This window comes from Salmo salar, chromosome 29, assembly GCF_965601325.2.
Source record: "Salmo salar chromosome 29, fSalSal1, whole genome shotgun sequence".
In the NCBI taxonomy this organism is placed as follows: domain Eukaryota; kingdom Metazoa; phylum Chordata; class Actinopteri; order Salmoniformes; family Salmonidae; genus Salmo; species Salmo salar.
In genome coordinates, this window is record NC_138319.1 from 20,074,799 (window position 1) to 20,094,783 (window position 19,985).

Here is a 19,985-nt window from a genome sequence, read left to right on the forward strand (position 1 = left end):
AGTACATGGATAGGATAGCACATTCCTTCATATAAAGACCTGATGAGTTAATTATGTGTATATTCACAATGAAGTCATGATTCTGAATATTAATACCGATGACAAATTGGTCCGCAAACTGTGCTGCACTGCACTGACTAACCCTGTCCCCTCATCTTTCTTTCTGCATTGTGAAGGTGATCGGTCTTGTGCTTTTATTTCCAACCATTACTTTCCGCTTCAGTGGATCTCAAATCTGCCACAGTTTCACCTAATTTGCCAAGAGGATGAGTACGTGGAAGCATTACCATACTTCACTCCTTCCATCCCAGTCCTTCTCCACATGCATCTCTATACACTCACACACACTCCCCACCACACATGGTCCTCGTTAGGAGGGAGAACCCGTAGAACAATCATCTGTTTTGTGAGACTGTATAGCAGGATAAGGCATGTTCATCTGGAAGGCATTAGTGTAGACTAATACACACACCGGGTCCAGGCTGCTCCTGTAAAATGGGCTTAGCACCGCTAGGCTAGCCCACACTGCTAGGCTAACCCACACCAATAGGCTAGCCCACACTGCTAGGCTAACCCACAGCGCTAGGCTAACCCATACCGCTAGGCTAACCCACAGTGTTAGGCTAGCGCTAGCTCCCCATAGAGAGACACAGACAGATAGGCATGCTTTCACGCAGTCCTTAATGTCCGTCACCTCTCAGGCTTCTTCAAGCCAGTGTCCCTAGTAAACCTTAACCCTTGGTCTGAGTGCATGTTTTACTGGTGTCATGGAAGAGAGGCCAAAATTCTAAATAGTCCTCGCCCACCCAGTGACATAACAACAGATGGGGGAGCAGCTGGAGAAATCACACAGCACTCTTTGGCAGATGCAGGTTCCCATGACGCAAGACCAACTTACTGTACGGAACCAGGTGTGACATCATCATTGGCGGAATGATAGACACCTGGCGTTGATAGGACAAACATCACCTGGACTAAGACATCACCATCAAAGTAGCAAGTACCTCAGATTCACTTCAAGTCACAGATTAATCATTTCAGTGTGCATACAGTATGTCTCAATCTACTGGGCAATACCATGATAGAAGCGCTATAAGTAATTGTAGGGTAATATAACCACAGTGCCAGAATAAAGACCACTAGAATGAATGACCAATTAATTAACACTCCAAACCCCCCTGGTTCGTTAGCTAGAGGGTGTTTGGAAGCAGTTTTTGGGCATTGCGTAACGGAAGTTTTCGCTGCTAGCTTCGCATGTTGCTTATTAGCCATATGGGTGCATGGCATCGTGTGTGTGTGTGTGTGTGTGTGTGTGTGTGTGTGTGTGTGTGTGTGTGTGTGTGTGTGTGTTCTGCATGTGTGTGTTCTGCATGTGTGTGTTTATCCATGACTGTTTTCTATCCAAGTGGTCATCCATCGTTCCTTAGGAATCTCTCTCGGGGGTAATTTCCTAAGTGGGTCATTGCATTTTGAGGAGTGTGTAATGTGCCCTGGACTCAGAGCACTGCGTTATTTTGGCAGGGACTAGACTGTTACCATCTGCACATACAGTATAGCCCAGTTATACAGTCTCCGCACAATTTCATTCAGTGCACATAACAGCTAATTCGTCTTGCTTAGGTTATGCAATTCAAATAAATGATAATATTGCGCCCAATTAAATTTGGTAAGGGAGCAACCTCAGACTCTGAGGGAAATGTGCTTTGTACAGCATCTCCTATGTGAGCTTTTGAGAAGACAGTGTGGATTAAGCACTATTTAAAACACATTCAATCCCGAGCCAGATCATGCTTTATCAGTGTGTGTCAAATCAAATCAAACTGTACTTGTCACACGCTTCGTAAACAATAGGTGTAGACTAACAGTGAAATGCTTAATCCCGACAATGCAGAGAGAAAAATAGAAAAATAATTGAAAGATAATAACACAAGGAATAAACACAGAATGAGTAACAATAACTTGGCTGTATATACAGGGTACCAGTACTGAGTTGATGTGCAGGGGTATGAGGTAATTGAGATAGATATGTACATATAGGAAGAAGTAAAGTGACTAGGCAACAGGATAGATAATAAGCAGTAGCAGCAGAGTTTGTGAAGTGCGAAGGGTGGTCAATTCAGATAGTCTGGGTAGCTATTTGGTTAACTATTTAGAAGTCTTATGGCTTGGAGGTAGAAGCTGTTCAGGGTCCTGTTGTTTCCAGATCTGGTGCATCGGTACTGCTTGCTGTGCGGTACCAGAGAGAACAGTCTATGACTTGGGTGGCTGGAGTCTTTGAGAATTTGTAGGGCCTTCCTCTGTCACCGCCTGGTATAGAGGTCCTTGATTGCATGGAGCTCGGCCTTGTGATGTACTGGGCCTTATACACTACCCTCTGTAGCGACTTGTGGTCGGATGCAAAGCAGTTGCCATAGCAAGCGGTGATACAACCAGTGAAAATGCTGTCAATGGTACAGTGGTATAACTTTTTGAGGATTTGAGGGCCCATGCCAAATCTTTTCAGCCTCCTGGTGGTGGAAGAGGCATTGTCGTGCCTTCTTCACGACTGTGTTGGTGTGTGTGTTAATTCCTTAGTGATGTGGACACAGAGTAACTTCAAGCTCTCAACCCGGTCCACTACAGCCTTGTCGATGTGGATGGGAGCCTGCTTGGCCCTCCGTTTCCTGTGGTCCACGATCAGCTCCTTTGTCTTGCTGACGTTGAGGGAAATGTTGTTCTTTCAAGTTTCAAATGTTAATGTCAGGTGCACAAGTACAAGGAAATGCCTTTCTTGCAAGCTCTAAACCGAGCAATGCAGTAATCAATAGCAATGTAACACAAAAATAACTTAATGTAGAACAAAAACACACAATAAATACAAATACGAAAAACACAAGAAAGTAAATAAGCATACTATATACAGGGTCAGTCAGTTGCAGTACCATATTTACAATGTGCAGGGATAGTGGAGTGATAGAGGTAGATATGTACAGTTGAAGTCGGAAGATTACATACACCTTAGCCAAATACATTTAAACTCAGTTTTTCACAATTCCTGAAATGTAATCCTAGTAAGAACTGTCTTAGGTCAGTTAGGATCACCACTTTATTTTAAGAATGTGAAATGTCAGAATAATAGTAGAGAGAATGATTTATTTCAGATTTGATTTCTTTCATCACATTCCCAGTGGGTCAGAAGTTAATATACACTCAACTAGTATTTGGTAGCATTGTCTTTAAATTGTTTAACTTGGGTCAAACGTTTTGGGTAGCGTTCCCACAATAAGTTGGGTGAATTTTGGCCCATCCTTCTGACAGAGCTGGTGTAACTGAGTCAGGTTTGTAGGCCTCCTTGCTCGCACATGCTTTTTCTGTTCTGCCCACACATTTTCTATAGGATTGAGGTCAGGGCTTTGTGATGGCCACTCCAATACCTTGACTTTGTTGTCCTTAAGCCATTTTGCCACAACTTTGGAAGTATGCTTGGGGTCATTGTCCATTTGGAAGACCCATTCGTGACCAATCTGTAAATTGCTCCCCAGGATGATCTAGACTTGTTTGTGGAGGTCTACAATTTATTTTCTGAGGTCTTGGCTGATTTCTTTTGATTTTCCCATGATGTCAAGCGAAGAGGCACTGAGTTTGAAGGTAGGCCTTGAAATACATCCACAGGTAAACCTCCAATTGACTCAAATGATGTCAATTAGCCTGTCAATTATCAGAAGCTTCTAAGGCCATGACATCATTTTCTGGAATTTTCCAAGCTGGTTAAAGGCACAGTCAACTAAGCGTATGTAAACTTCTGACCCACTGGAATTGTAAGTGAAATAATCATGAATAACACATAACACTATTATGTAAGTGAAATAATCTGTAAACAATTGTTGGAAAAATTACTTGTGTCATGCACAAAGTATATGTCCTAACTGACTTGCCAAAACTATAGTTTGTTGACAAGAAATTTGTGGAATTGTTGAAAAATGAGTTTTTATGACTCCGTCCCCCATGTTGAGGGTCAGCATGGCGGATGTGTTGTTGCCTACCCTTACCACCTGGATGCGGCCCGTCAGGAAGTCCAGAATCCAGTTGCAGAGGGAGGTCTTCAGTCCCAGGGTCCTGAGCTTAGTGATGAGCTTGGAGGGCTCTATGGTGTGGAAAGCTGGGCTGTAGTCAATGAACAACATTCTCACGTAGGTGTTCCTCTTTTCCGGGTGGGAGAGGGCAGTGTGGAAGAAATATCATCTGTGGATCTGTTGGGGAGGTATGTGAATTGGAGTGGGTCCAGGGTGTCTGGGATGATGGTGTTGATGTGAGCCCTGACCATCCATTCAACGCATTTCATGGCTACAGTGCTACGCAGCGCGATAGTAATTTAGACAGGTTATCTTGGCGTTCTTGGGCACAGGAACTATGGTGGTCTGCTTGAAACATGTAGGTATTATAGACAGGGTCAAGGAGAGGTTGAAAATGCCAGTAAAGACACTTGGCAGCTAAGCAGTGCATGCTCTGAGTACACGTCCTGGTAATCCATCTGGCCCCACGGCCTTGTGAATGTTAACTTGTATAAAGGTCTTAGTCACATCGGCTACGGAGAGTGAGATCACGCAGTTGTCCAGAACAGCTGGTGCTCTCATGCATGGTTCAGTGTTGCTTGCCTCGAAGGGAGAATATAAGGCATAAAGCACATCTGGCAGGCTCGCGTCACTGGGAAGCTCGTGGCTGGGGTTCCCTTTGTTATCTGTGATAGTTTGCAAGCCCTGCCACATCCGACGAGCGTCAGAGCCGGCATAGTAGGATTAGATCCTGTATTGACACTTTGCCTGTTTGCTGACTCGTCGGAGGTCGTAGCAGGATTTCTTATAAACGTCCAGATTAGTGTCCCGCTCCTTGAAAACGGCAGTTCTAGCCTTTAGCTCATTGCAGATGTTGCCTGTAATCCATGGTTTCTGATTGGGATATGTACGTATGTTCTCTGTGGGGACGACAAAGTTGTCGATGCACTTATTAATGAAGCCAGTGACTGATGTGGTATGCTCCTCAATGTTATCGGATGAATCCTGGAACATATTCCAGTCTGTGCTAGCGAAAGAGTCCTGTAGTTTAGCATCCGCTTTATTGAACCACATCCGTATTGAGTGTGTCACTGGTACTTCCTGTTTGAGATTTTGCTTGTAAGCAGGAATCAGGAGGATAGATTGGTGGTCGGATTTGCCAAAGGGAGGGCGAGGGACAGCTTTGTATGCATTTCTGAGTGTGGAGTCAAGGTGATCAAGAGCTTTGTCACCTCTAGCTGCACAGGTGACATGCTGGTAAAAATAATGTAAAACGGATTTCAGTTTCCCTGCATACAAATCACTGGCCAAGAGAAGCGCCATCTCTGGATGTGCATTTTCTTGTTTGCTTATGGCCCTATACAGCTCGTTGAGTGCGGTCTTAGAGCCAGCATCACTTCGTGGTGGTAAATAGACAGCAATTAAAGATATAGATGAAAAATCTCTTGGTAAATAGTATGGTCTGCAGCTCATCATTAGGCTAAGTCAGTGTGTGTGTGTGTGTATGTGTGTGTTTGTGTGCGTGCATGCCTGCCCGCCTGCGCGTGTGTGTTTGGTGTGTGTTTCAGTAACTTAACCTTCTCCTGTTGAGCCAGGTTTCTCAGTCAGTCAAAACTCCAACCACTAATCCCATTACAGTAGTATTATGAGGTTTACTTTGGACAGGCCTACAGGAAACCACAGGCCCCTTTCTATATCAAACAATCACTGGAGGACTTCTGACAGAAACATTCTGACGGGGAATGTAGCATGATACTGTAAAACACTGGTGTGTACAGATACAACATGATCCTTTAACCTGACTTCAACCCTCACACCTTCAGACTGAAGACAGCTCACAAACTGTTAAATTGCTGACAATGCAATGGCTTGGAGGGAGTGTGTGTGTGTTTATGTGTGTGTGTTTGTGTGTGTGTGCGTGCATGTGTGTGTCATCGTCAAAGTGTTCTCCCTTTTGTCCCTCTAAACCCAACTCCAGCCCCACTGTGCGTCTCTCCTCTGGACATGGAAATGAGAGTTACAAGCTGGCCACAGAGGAAGCTAACCACAACATTTGTTCACCCAACGGGCTGTAGCTAGCAAATAAAGGAATGCAAAACAATAACCACTTTAATACTAGACTACTAGACTGTTTAAAAGTCTGAAGCCTTTCTCCCGGGACTGATTTAGTTCAGGCCTCAAAAGGGCATTATTTAAAATGCCCCATGGTCTTAGATATGCTTGTGCTTTAGAGAACTCCTCAGACTATTGGTGTCAAGCCTTACATGGAGGTGAATGAAACCTGTGTGTGAAATGAAACAAACAGCCATGGTCTTTAAAAAGTATCTGTGAGGAGTAGAGATTCACTGTGTTGAATGATGTGAAAACATTTGTCGTTTTGAAGACACAGTAGTACACAGTAATTAGCAGCTATCAACAAAATTCACCACATAACTGAACTCCATTTTTACAATAGACAGAGAGAGAAAAAGTCATTTGTCATGGTTATAAGACTACTGAATTCATCTTGCATAACTCACTCTTTCACAATCACATCATGCAAATGATGTCTATGGAAGATTTGTGTGAACGTTTCAGTTATTTAACAGAGCTCTAGTTACATCCTTAGAAAAAAGGGTTCCAAAAGGCTTCTCAGGCTGTTCGCATAGGAGAACCCTTTTTGGTTCCAGGTAATACCATTTTGGGTTCCATGTAGAACCCTTTTCACTGAGGGTCATACATGGAACCCTGTCACGTCCTGACCATAGAGAGCTCTTATTTTCTATGGTAGAGCAGGTCAGGGCGTGACTTGGGGGGGTTTATCTAGCTTATTTATTTCTATGTTGTGTTCTAGTTTCTTTTTCCTACGTTGGGGTTGTTGTATGATTCCCAATTGGAGGCAGCTGGTCATCGTTGTCTCTAATTGGGGATCATATTTAAGTAGTTGTTTTTCCCACCTGTGTTTGTGGGATATTATTTTGAGTTAGTGCATTTAGCACATCTTTAGTCACGTTTCGTTTATTGTTTTTTTGTATTTTTGCTAAGTTTCACTTTTTTAAATAAAGATGTGGAACGCTACTCACGCTGTGCCTTGGTCCTTCTCTACGAATGAGCGTGACAAACCCAAAATGGTTCCTACTTGGATCCATAAGGGTTCTACCTGGAACCAACAAGGATTCTTCAAAGGGTTCTCCTATGGGGACAGCCAAAGAACCCTTTAAGGTTCTAGATAGCACCTTTTTTTTCTGAGAGTGTAGGATCAGGCACATAGGGCACATTTAATGCCTTTCTAATGCACAGAGTCTAGAGTAGATGAGTTAAGGTCAATGGACGAGGACCTCTGGCCCTTCAGGAGTCATATATATATATAGCTAGCTGCTTTCCTGCTATCTCTCTTCAATAGTGGAGTGCCAAGTACAGAATGGAAAGAATTCACAAAGGAATGAATATCTCTAAAGCATCTTTGTGTGTGTGTGGTGGTGTGTGTGTGTAGGTTTCGTGCATGCGTGCACATTTTTTACCTTTGTTGGACTTGTGTCGAGTGTGTGCTTTTGTACACGTATGTGTATATCATTGCAGCCCTAGCTGACACCATCCGCAGACACTTGCTGCATAGGGGGATGACTACAGACAGAGAGAGGCCCAGCAGACGGAGGAGTCGAGGGGTAATACGGCAGTGGTGAGAGACAGGCTCTGGACAGGTTAAGTGGAGCTGGAGCAGTCCAGGGGTTTACAGTGATTATGCTACCATGTGCCTTCATTAAGCCTGGAATGGACTGCCAGGTGGAGGGAGAGGGAGACGGACATTTTTAATCAAACTTTAAAGGGATAGTGCAATATTCTGGCAATTTAGCCCTTTTCTACTTACCCAGAGTCAGGTGAACTATTGGATACCATTTTTATGTCTCTGAGAGCAGTTTGAAGGAAGTTGGTAACTAGCGTCAGTGCAATGACTGGAAGTCTAGTTAGCAATGGCTCACAAAACTACCTTTCACTTCCTTCAAACTGCACACAGACATACAATTGGTATCAATGAAAATCTCACACTATCCATTTAAATCTCACACTATCCAGTCTGATATGACATTCTTGGTAGGATTATAGGTAGGGCCAGATGGAATCTGTGATGCCTAAACCTACAGTGATGAGTAAATCTACAGTAATTAATTGAAATAAAAAGGATACCAATGGAATAACTCAAATCACTTCACAAAACACACAACACACAGACACACACACGTATCTGTGGTACCACAATGCTGTCATTGGTCACAAAGGCTAGAATTCAACAAAGCCACTCAGTCTAAACCTAATTGTACTGTATCCTCTGTGGCACTGGGACTAGGCTACACCAAATGTTACAGTAATGCTTCTTCCTAGGGATTATGTCACGCTTTAACGAAGTTAGCCTCGGTCTGTGACGGGACTTGTTTTGTGTTCACATAGAAAAGAGCGTAATTTACTTAGAAGTCATTCACAAGATCAAAAAGCTTGTCGCTATTGCCTTCAGCATCCTTCCTTTTGAGTGACAGCCCGGTTTAGGGGGTGATGTTTGCCACGCATGGTTTGAAAAGCAGGAAAAAGGAGCTAGCTGGCTAGGTAAACGTTAGCGTTGTGTATTCAGCTGAGAGAGGACACGCGGTCAGGTGAGCAATGGCCTCCTGTAAGCACAAAGGCCTGTCTGTTAGCGGCAGGCTTAGAGGTGAGTCAACACAGGCATTAGCCTAGTGCCCAGCAAAGCTCCTAGCACCCTAGCCTTGATCAAAGGCTTTCACCACTTAAGTGAGAATGAATGGGGAACGTTTATAAGGGCTTCGACGCCGAGCAACTGCATTCTACCACTGTCACAGGATGAGATAGATGGCTTGGATTTGAGATAGCTCTGCTATTATGGTGCACTGAGTCGCACACACACACACACGCATAATTCTGATCTTCATCGACTAATTGGTCTTCGGCCAATGATTTGGTAAAAGATCTGAATTGGGCTGCCTGTGTAAACACAGATAGAGAGCTAGAGATCAGCCAATGAACAGCTGTAAAAACAGCCTTCCAACTCCATCATGTGGTCCCATCCAGATGACAATTCCAGTAACTTTCCCAACATTTATCGATTTTTTTCAGAAATCCTGGTTGGAAGACTTCTGGAGTTACGAGGTAATAAGCAGGAAAACCAGAAATCCTCCACCCCGATTTCTGAAAAACCATGACATTTTGGAAAAGTTGCAACCCTAGTCATTTCAGAACAGTCAAATCTGTTGTGGTTGACTTAGAAACTAGTTGATAGATAGATCTTACAGTGAGTGCTACAGTGAGTGCTACAGTGAGTGTTACAGGAAGGAGAGGAACCGACGAGAAATTGACATTTCATCCATTATGAACTTTTCCTCCTGGATTTAAATAGCTGTCAAAGGTCTCACCAAGTAAATAACGTGTTTCAAAACATAAGCACGGTAGTTGCTGTGGGAAGCAGACGTACCAAGTCCCAGTGTGTGAGGCCAGGGAGGGTAACCTCAAGAATTTGAATCCCACCAGCGATGGTTATGTGGGTCATGTTCAAAAAACGAAAATGGGACTTAGAACTGTACTCTGGGGAGCACGGTAGTTGTTTCCTAGAGACCCCTGAACGCCAAGGAATGATTTTGATTACCTACTCTGTCCAATCAGCTGCAAGAATGCCTCAATTCTCACCTACTATGCAATGGTATAGTCAACATTATTGAATTCTGTTGGCATTAATATCACTACATAGTATTTTAGTATTTTGATGGCACTCTCAAGTAAACATCAGCTTTACAACAATGTTACAATGCAAACAGCAAGCTGAGCTGACAAAATGGTGAAGAGCCTAGAATCTGTTATCACTCCCATGGCCTTCATTTTTGACACCATACATGTGGCTTACTTCAGCCATACCTCAAGAAGAGGGGGACTTTTTTTCTATCATAAACTCAGTACGAGCACTCCTTGGTCTAATAACACTGCACTGGGACAGTGCATTCTTTTATATTCTTTTATATTTGTAGCCCAAACCATTTTTTTTCCATGATGAAAAGTGGCCCTTTTAGGTCCTTTTTAGACCTGTACATGCCTCCTGTAAGACACTATGATCTGTGAACTGTACATGACACAGACAACATCTGGGTGTCATTATACTCCAGTTTGCTCTAAAATATGGAGTATCTCTGCATTCTGAAATCAATTTTTACACATACATTTATTTGACATAAAAATGACTAATATTAATATCTCTAAAGTACCCTTTTTGATTCTGTTAAGTTTTAGACATCTTGTATTAAACAATATACCATTCAAGTACATCACATTTCCAGTGGGCTCTCTGCTTTTATTTTTGCCATGATAAATTGTATGAGTGCCACCAACGCAGTGAATGGGAAAATGGGTTCAAAGGGACCTCCCTCTGCTGGTAATTTGATGAATGTGCAATCCTACAGGAGGGCTGTGATTGGTTAATGACCTATAATGTCAATTTCTATGTATAAAATTTATAATTTCTTCAAAAGTAGAGCCCACTCCGGAAATGTGATATGTTTGAAGAGTAGTTTGTTCCAAACAATATGTCTAAAAATAAGCTAAATAAAAAAAAAGGGTACTTTTGAAATATGAATTATAATATTTTTCATGTTGAATAAATTGTATTTCAGAATATAGACTATATATTATAGAAACATTATAAGAGTATAATGACATGAAGATATTGTATGTATCATGTATGGTTCTGGATCATAGGGTCTTACAGAAGGCCTGTATAGGTCTAAAAAGGGCCTATAATGGCCACTTTCATCATGATTTTGCCAAAAATTGTTTGTGATATATATGTAAAAGCATGTTAAACCTCCCCATTAAGTTTTTATGTGAGAATTGGCAGAACAATCTGTTTTCATGCCACGCAGGCGTGGTATCGCCGAGCCCTCTGGGTCGGTTATTAACAGAGTCATTTTTCCATCAGGTTTTAACATGGGCACTGTTTTCTTTGTTAATGTCTTTACGAGCCAGCCAAGACTTTGCCAGAAGCCCAACTAGAGCCCTTGAGAAACAAACTCCAAAAAACAATTTGTTAAATGAGTTACATCATGACATTTGGAATGAATTGACATGACAGAAATGTGGGTATTACTCCATTACTCAAGAGTTGTCAAAGTCTGTTTTCACTCTGAAACCCATTATTTATCATTGTGGGTTCTGTGCAAGTGCATTAAATATCAAATATCATTAATTCCCCAATGGTTGGAAACAAAATACAAGTTAAAATATCTTTATCTATTTGGCACGGTTGGCGGCAAAATTCGTAGTGATTCAAGCTTGACCACAATCAGAGGGGAGAGAAAGAGAGAAAGGCAGAGAGAAATGGAGTGAAAGACAGAAAAAAGCAGCTTGGCAGACCAGGGAGTAGCATGCCATCTCCATCTCCATGCCCCATCTGCTTGATTTCATTAGCATCACAGCTTCCATGACACCACAGCATTACTGTGTTGGCAGTGATCAGGCCCTTTGTGTGGCCTCAAAGCCATCTCTTAATAGCCACATTTTATACCTAACGTCCTCAATTAACCCCTGGTCTGTGTTAAAGGGGGGAAAGGCCCTTCACATTGTGTTCTCAAGTGCATTTCAGATACAAAACAATAACAGTATTTTCCGGTGGAAAACACAAAGTGCATTAAGGTAATTGGAGGGAAATTAAGTTGGGAACACAAAAGATAATTTCAGGGAGTTTCCACAGTAGCATTGCCGTCCACTGTAGCGTTGCCATGTGTTACTGTGACTCATGACCCGGCTGGACAGGAAACAGAAAGGGCAGGGTCAAGTCCACGCTCAGGGGAGATGAAGATGTTAAATGTTAAGATGCACATACATGCCTACTCTAAACCAACTGTAACATTTACATGCAGCTACCAAAGTGAGGACAAGAAAGTTGATCCTGTCTGGAATCCCCAGTTCAGGTGTGCTCAGCTCCGATAGCACAGTCAGCGCAGAGAGAGGAACTTTAGTCTTTAGGGTTACAGTTTCACATAAAGTAGGGGATTCTTAGGGAACACAGTGGTTTTAAATATCCAGTTACGTAGAATATCATTAGCTGCCTGGTGGTCTCATCTCCCATGCCTTTTCATACACACATACACAATCATGGTATTGCACGAGCACACACACACATACGCACGCACACACACACACGCACGTGCACACACACACACACAGTTTTGTACAGCTAACCTTATGGGGACACACAATTCAATCCCATTCAAAATCCTATTTTCCCTAATCCTAACTCTAACCCTAACCCGCACTCTTACCCTAACCTTAACCCTAACCCTAACCTTAACCCAAAAACCGAACCTTAACCCTAAACCTAACCCTAGCTCCTAACCCTAAACCTAACCCTAGCTCCTAACCCTAACCCTTAACGTAATTCTAACCATAACACTCATTCTAACCTTAACCCTGAACCCCTTAGAAAGAGCAATTGACCTTGTGGGGATTAACAAAATGTCCCCAGTTGGTCAAATTTTTGTTTGAGAAGTCCCCACAAGAATAGTTAAACATGTCCACACACACACACACACACACACACACACACACACACACACACACACACACACACTGAACATTTCAGGAACACAGACCCCACATACTTAAGACACGGCTCTCTACCATTGGCAATGATTGTGAAAAATAGATATATTTAACAGCTCTACCACCTAGTGTACACAGTCTCAATTGAACCCTTTCCTACTGCATATGGGTAACCTAATCAACCCCATTCCGCTGAGTGTGTTGTACTTGGATAGGAGTGCAAATGAAGACGTGAGATGTAAACCTCAGCTGACTGTATGGAACCTATATTATGAATGCAGGAGCTGTTGCCGCACAGGGGAGCACATTAAACAGAGCGCAGACAGACAAGGTCGAGAACTTTTTTTAATGAACATCTGCGTTTGACCACGCTCATTACCACGGTCCAGTGGTCGACTTGGCCCGACCATCTGCGGTTCGGCTTCACTCTTCTCCCTCATCCCAGACAGACTTCATCTTGAATGTCAGCAGCCCTTTTTTTTTTACCTGAGTCAGGAGAATCTATCTAACGGTGCTAGGCTAGCTGAGGTCATTCAGTCTACAGTAGCTACAGTCTCTGACTACAGAGTCCAGACTGACTGTCTGTACAGTAGGTGGTTTGTTATAGAAACAAGATGGTGCCTGTACTCTGAACGTTATGACTAACCGCTGTGAGGTCTACTGAGGCTACATAGCGAGTCAGACATTTTGGTTCTGAACGCTGATTACCGCACCACAAAGATGCTGAGATCAACAAACGATCTGTGAACCTTCACGAGGGGATATTCTGTAATGTCCGGTAATCTGGCAACCCGGGAAAAGTGAGTTCTGCAATGCACTGGCCTCAGTAATCTGGCAACCCTAGCTAAATTATTTCTATTTCAATCATAATTACCATGGTGTTGAGATGCTAGAGTCCAGAGACACAAAGGCTGTCAGACCACAAGGAGACAGTCTCTTACCACACCTGCTGTGTCTGGTGGATCCAAGAGTTTGGCCAGACTGAGACTAACTAGGAGATAACATCCAGCCAGCCAGCCAGTCAAGACACAAGAAGAGTCTGAAAGTCTAGGGCTGTGTTTACACAGGCAGTCCAATTCCCCCCAAAAATGTCCTGACTAATTGGTCTTTTGACCAATCAGATCAGACTTTTTGCCAATAATTAGGCAAAATATCAGAATTGGGCTTCCTGTGTAAACGCAGCCTAGCAGAGTTAGCAGAGCCAATTCTTTACAGCATGTGTGTGGGCCAGGAGCATCCAGGAGCCAGGAGTAGCCAGGAGCTGGGCCAGGGTGTGAGTGTGATGTGTGTGCGCCTTATTGAGAGAGCCTGTTGACAGTACACCAGGCTCCCAGTCTGATGTGTGTGTGTGTGTGTGTGTGTGTGTGTGTGTGTGTGTGGTGTGTGTGTGTGTGTGTGTGTGTGTGTGTGTGTGTGTGTGTGTGTGTGTGTGCGTGCGTGAGTGATTTACGATGCACGGCTGTGTTTCTCGAGGGGTTAAAGGATGTGTGCCTCCATTTTCAGCAGACCCTGTAACAGAGCTATAACAACATCCCAATGACAACACTTAGCATGGAGAAGTGGTAGGACAAGAGTATAACCATTTGTGAAAATGAGCTTTTATCCTCAATAAAGAGCAAATCCGTATGACCTCAAGACATTCACAACTCTCTTTGTCCCATTTGTTGCATTTGTTCCATAGTTGAGGTTTCCATGAATAGACAGACTTTCAATATCATACAGTATCACAACTAATACATTTTGGTGCACATTCTATCCCAAACTGTTGAGTATTGTTAAATCCCCCCAGACTTCTTTTTGGTCTCTTTGACAGAGAAGCCCACGCAGTTAACAGGAAATCATAACATGTTCTTAAGTGATTTGTCTGAAAGCAGAGAGTACGCTTTGCCAAGCCCAATAGGGGGCACTGTGAGTTTGTTAAATCCAGGCCAAAATCCCATTCCACAACAGGGCGTACCCACATAAGTAAACATTTATAAGAAAGGGGTTACTGATAACTTTGTCTGGGCATATTGTCAAGGGCCAAAAAAGCCAAGGGCCAAAGAGCTCTTTATAATAACGCTCCCTCACGACTAGTCTCCACCTTCCAGATGTCTTTATCTCTAATCTAGATATTGGTCACCATTTTGTTAGTGTCAGTGGGAGAACAGTATCTCTTTTGTGTGGGGGGAGATTTGCAGTATTTTTCTTGATTTTTAATTTTGGTCTCGAGAGGCACTTTCACCTTGATTTAAGAACTACACGCAGTGTACAGTTGTAGGATCTTCATTTGGCTAGTTTGCTACAGCAGGAAAATTACCCCGCAGCAACAGGAAATGTGAATTATTATGTGAATATTAATTAATGGACATTTTTGTAGGGGTTGATACATTTTTTGGTTAGGGCAACGAAGCCTTTTTAAAACTCAAATATGCTACAAGTTTGCATTTCCTCCACAGCAGGAAAACTCTCAGCAACAAAAGAGTGATCAAATTAAGATCCTACATCGGTAGGCAGCATAAAAAAACAGGAGGAACAGTTCAAGCATTGTGTATGAAGAACATAGGAATAAATGCCTTTACATGTATAACTTATTTAAATACTATCCATGGAGACCTGTTAACTGCGTGGGATTCTCTGACAAGAGACCAAAAATAAGTCTGAGGGGGGATTTAACAATGTTCAACAGTTTGGGATGGAATGTGCACCAAAAATGTATTAGTTGTGATATTGAAAGTCTGTTTATTCATGGAAACCTCAACTATGCAACAAATCCTTAACGGACCAAAGAGAGTATAAATAGACTGAAAGCAGCTCGCTGAGAATCTAGCAGGGTAGAACAGTACAATAAATGAAAGTACAGTCCAGTAAATTATTGGTCCATGAATGAGTGCCAATCAAAAATAGAGTGTTCTTTCAAGCTTAGCTAGCTATATGCTTTTGCCTCCTCCCTTGCTGGTGCTTAGGTCAGTGGTAGTAGGTTTGAGTAGATCATGGCTGCAGTAGTGTATGGCTGGAGGGGGCATGAGGCTGCCATCATGTAAACGACACGTTGCTTCAGAGCTCTCCCTCTCTGTTTGACCAGCTGTACTGCCACCTCTCTGACCAAAGTGTCAGAGCAAATGGTAGTGCGGCTAAAATTGCTATACTCTGTGGCAGCTTGCCTCCAACCCCCCCCCCCCCCCCCCCCCCTCCATTCCAGCCTCTCAGGGGGAGAAAGAGGGAACGATGACTGATGGAGTGCTTTGCAAAGGGAGGTCTGCAGTATACCATGACCCCTTGAAGACTAGAGAGTCATCCATAAGGGGCTTTTCTTTGGAGTGCACTGCAATGGTCGCTCCAGCGTCATAACGAAGCCCCCTCTGTGTCGGAATATCCCCTAACATGCCCCCCCCCCCCCCCCCCCACCCCCTCCCCCCCACCCTTTTTTCTTATTTTCCGTTTCCTGGAAAAAATAAAATATTTCTGGCCTAAGCTGACTGGGTTATCCGTGTCCATATACATCATTTGGAAGTTCTGTAGATTCCGGTTTAGAAATCAAAACTATCTCAGGGGGGCTGGAGTAATGTGCTCTAAAGCCCAGAGCAATTCCATCTGTCTTGGCTTTGCATTGCAGTGGGAGTCTATAAAGTCTGAAGAGGGCCACTTGCAGTCCACTCACAATTTATTAAATCAGTGTAGCACATTGTTTCCATGGCGCCAACTGATTGTGGCTGTTTGACAACACTCAATCTTCACTTCAACACTCAAACTTCCCTTCTCCTACTGAGGAGAAAATCCAACACACTCCAACCATCGCTTCAACCCCCATAACAAGGTCACACACTCAGGTTCAAGTCCTCCTGAAACATTAAACTTCCATTTCCCCACCAAGAAATTAGACAGTAATCCTCTAACAAAGTGCTTCCCAAATGGTGGGTCAACTCAGGACCCAGTGAGTAGCAGAAGTGACTAATTCCTTTAGGGTCCCAGTTTGAGACTGGGTCCTGGCTAGAAACACTGGGCTTGTTTTCTTGGTAGGCGACAAGGCAACTCCAAAAGCACATTTGGGAACCACTGTCTAGCCCAGCGTGCAAAATTGGTTGAAATAACATCTTAATGAATGTTAAACTGGTTGTAATGACATCATTTCAACCTATTTTGCCCGCTGGGAACTAACCCTGCCTTCTATGCTAATGGAAAAACCCAAAGTATGATGTTATCAAAGCATTGCATACCAGCTGTATGTTCAGACATTTGAATTGCATGGTTTCAGCATCTGCTGTACTTGGCCTACAGAGCAGGTTCAGGTTGATGTCCAAGGAAGCTGAAAGCTTGATTCATCGTTCTCGTTAGAGGCAATAACAAACAGGACCCAGAGTAAACTCTCCTATCTGCCAAACTGTAGTCATCAATGAACTAATTAATCCACTATGGACAAGGAAACAAACTTATGCAACCAATAAAGCTTGTTTCTCTTTGACTCTAATTTAAATTTCTAGTTCATAAAGTATCATTTTTATTACTGTTTTTTTTTCATTAAAACATACAATCTACCTGCAGTGAAGCCGCTCAACATTTACATTACATTCAGTCATCTAACCGTTTTCTAGAGCTGCCTCAAAAACAGCCAAGGTGCCAAATGAGATTTACGCGAACACAGTCCATGTAATGGGTCCCTGAGGCAAATGCTACATCTCAAGCCCTCTTCACCTGCTCTAAAACTGTCCAGATTGAGAAGTTGGCCTCTTTGGCTGCCAGGGCCTATATAACAGAGGAGATAGCAGTTAGCTGTTAGACCATATAAATCCACACAGCAAGTGGCTGGTGGCACAGGACTTACTTTGTCGGCTTTTTGATGCCAAACAGCAATAAACGTCTGAACTCGGACTCTTCCACTGGGCACAAATCGCTGAAATATAGATCCACAAAAATACATTCACACCTGAGGAGCGCCATTGAAGCTTTATGGTCAGTGGTCTTCGAATGACTGACAACCTGCTACTGAAGTAGGGAGCGTTATTTGGTACACTACCCTGTTCACGTAAATGGTTTGTTCCTATAGACGTGGCTTGCAATATAAAGCAGGCAGACAGGCATCGAGGCATTCAGTTACTGTTCGATTGAAGGTTAGAATGGGCAAAACCAGTGACCTAATCAACTTTGCGCATGGTATGATCGTCGGTGCCAGAAGAGCCGGTTCTAGTATCTCAGAAACATCTGGCCTCCTGGGCTTTCACGCACGACAGTGTCTAGGGTTTACCGAGAATGGAGAGACAAACAAAATACATCCATTCAGCGGCTGTCCTGTGGGCGAAAATGACAAGAATAGCGCAAGCTAACAGTCGGGCCACAATCTCCTGCCTGGTGTTAATGGTACAGGCTGGTGGGGGTGGTGTAATGGTGTGGGGAATGTTTTCCTGGCACACCCGTAAGATCCCTTGATGCCAATTGAGCAACGGTTGTACACCACAGCGTATCTGAACATTGTTCCTGACCAGGTGCATCCCTTCATGGCTACAGGGGTGTCCGACCCGGTACTAGATGGGTGTACCTAATAAATTGGCCACTGAGTGCATAAACTAGTAACTTCTAAGACATTTCTTGTTAATTAGCAAGAGGCAAATGGTGTAAACTGTGCCAAGGATGAGTAATTGAGATTTTACATGCAGGTTTTCTCGTAAATTTGCTTCTTTGCCTCCTGTCTTTTTCTCTCCTTTGACCATTACATGCCTATTTCTACTTTTGTTACCCCCTCACTTCCTCTTTTCAAGTTTAGAATGACGTCCACCTTGACGGGGAAGATAAACATCCAACACACCAGAGTTCAAAGGTCACACACTCCTCTTTTCAATCCTCCTCATGGCGGAGGACACTCTACTCTTTCATCAAAATGTCCCATCGTAAAAGCGAGAATGACTGACCTAGCGTGGTAGATCACCCCGCTCCCCTCGCTAAAACCTTGGCGAGACGTTACGAGACTGAACGAAAAGGACTCGACTCCAATAATCCCCCATTCCCACTCCACTGTTACACACCAAGTAGTGGACTACATAGATTGCATCCTCTGACGGGAAAATTCAAAAGAAGGCCCCGAAGCCTTCAGAACTTTTCTTTACACAAGTCAAAACAAACAGAGAGAAGGGGAGTGTTGGGGAAATTAAAAGCAGTTGGCCAGCCATTGAATACATGACCATGGGAGAGAAGCGGAGGAAGAAAGGATGATCCACTGCCTGAGGATGTTAAAGAGAATATCTGAGAATATCCAGTTGGCATGGGAACAATTCAATGCTAAGAAACGTTAACAACAAGCAGATCCATTCAGAACAAACAAAGCATATTTGTGCATTGTTTGTGTGAATGAGGTGTGACTATAAACTAAAGTGAACCCTTTAACAAGGATCACGACCACAGTTTATTGTGAAAAATAAACTTCCTGCATAAAATACTGTCTAAACAATTCTGTTTAGACAGGTGTGGTCATCTTACAGTCATTTCAACTGACTAGCTAGTCTTAGGCAATAAATAGTTCTTTCTTCTTTCTTTTAGTCCAGCTCATTGACTGGCCATTTAACAGTGGTATGCATCACTCTACAAAAGGCCTGTCAGCTAAAACGGGCCTCACTATGTAGAAGGGCTCCCCAAGACATGTCCATTGTCACAAACAATCAGGATTTCTCCCCGCAATTAGTTGAATGGGTGGTACTGTAGGATTTGTTCGTTGCCATGACACCAGGCACCCCCTCCTCTCATTCCTTCTCCCTCTGTATCACCAAAACCAACGCATGACCACAGGATCTTCCAAGACATGTGACACTGGATTCTAGGTTTGTTTATGGTTACCCACAAAGCAGCAGGGGATGACTAGTATCCCTTCAACCGCCTGCCATTCTTGCCAAGTGGCTCCTCTGACCCATAAGTCTCTGCTCTAACCGCTAACGTTAGGGTAAACCCTTAGTCCCGGACACCGCTTCCAAAACCCACAGTTATTGTGCTCATTCAAAACAGATTGGCTGAAAAGAGTTCAACATTATACTCTCCATACACACATTATACTGTGTCAATACATACGCTCTATGACCAAAACTCGAACTCCTACCGTGACGGCCCACTTCACAAAGTTACGCTCAATACACCAACAATGGAGCGATTTCACAGCCGATGATATCTCAAGAACTGTGAGTGGAGGGAGAGGAAATTGCTATTTCATACACAGGGTTTTGCCATCCGGAGCATTTTACAGCACGTTTTGCCAGGTATACTTCCCCTGCATTGTGTGTTCCCATTAAAACTACAGCAAGCTTCACTTGGTTTCCAGGTCTGACTCAGCTGTTACAGTAAGCCTGCTGACTTGGGGATTTTTCAAGGGCATGGCTAAAGGAAGGTTGCAGTGCGGTTTAAGTCAGCAGCATGAGCCAATTTGGG

General features: G+C 43.3%; 1 protein-coding gene across 3 annotated transcripts in view; it reads right to left on the bottom strand.

Moving 5' to 3' along the window:
• LOC106590282 (uncharacterized) overlaps positions 1 to 19,985 on the bottom strand; it is an 81,017-nt gene that overhangs the window by 43,644 nt on the left and 17,388 nt on the right. The window lies entirely within an intron of this gene.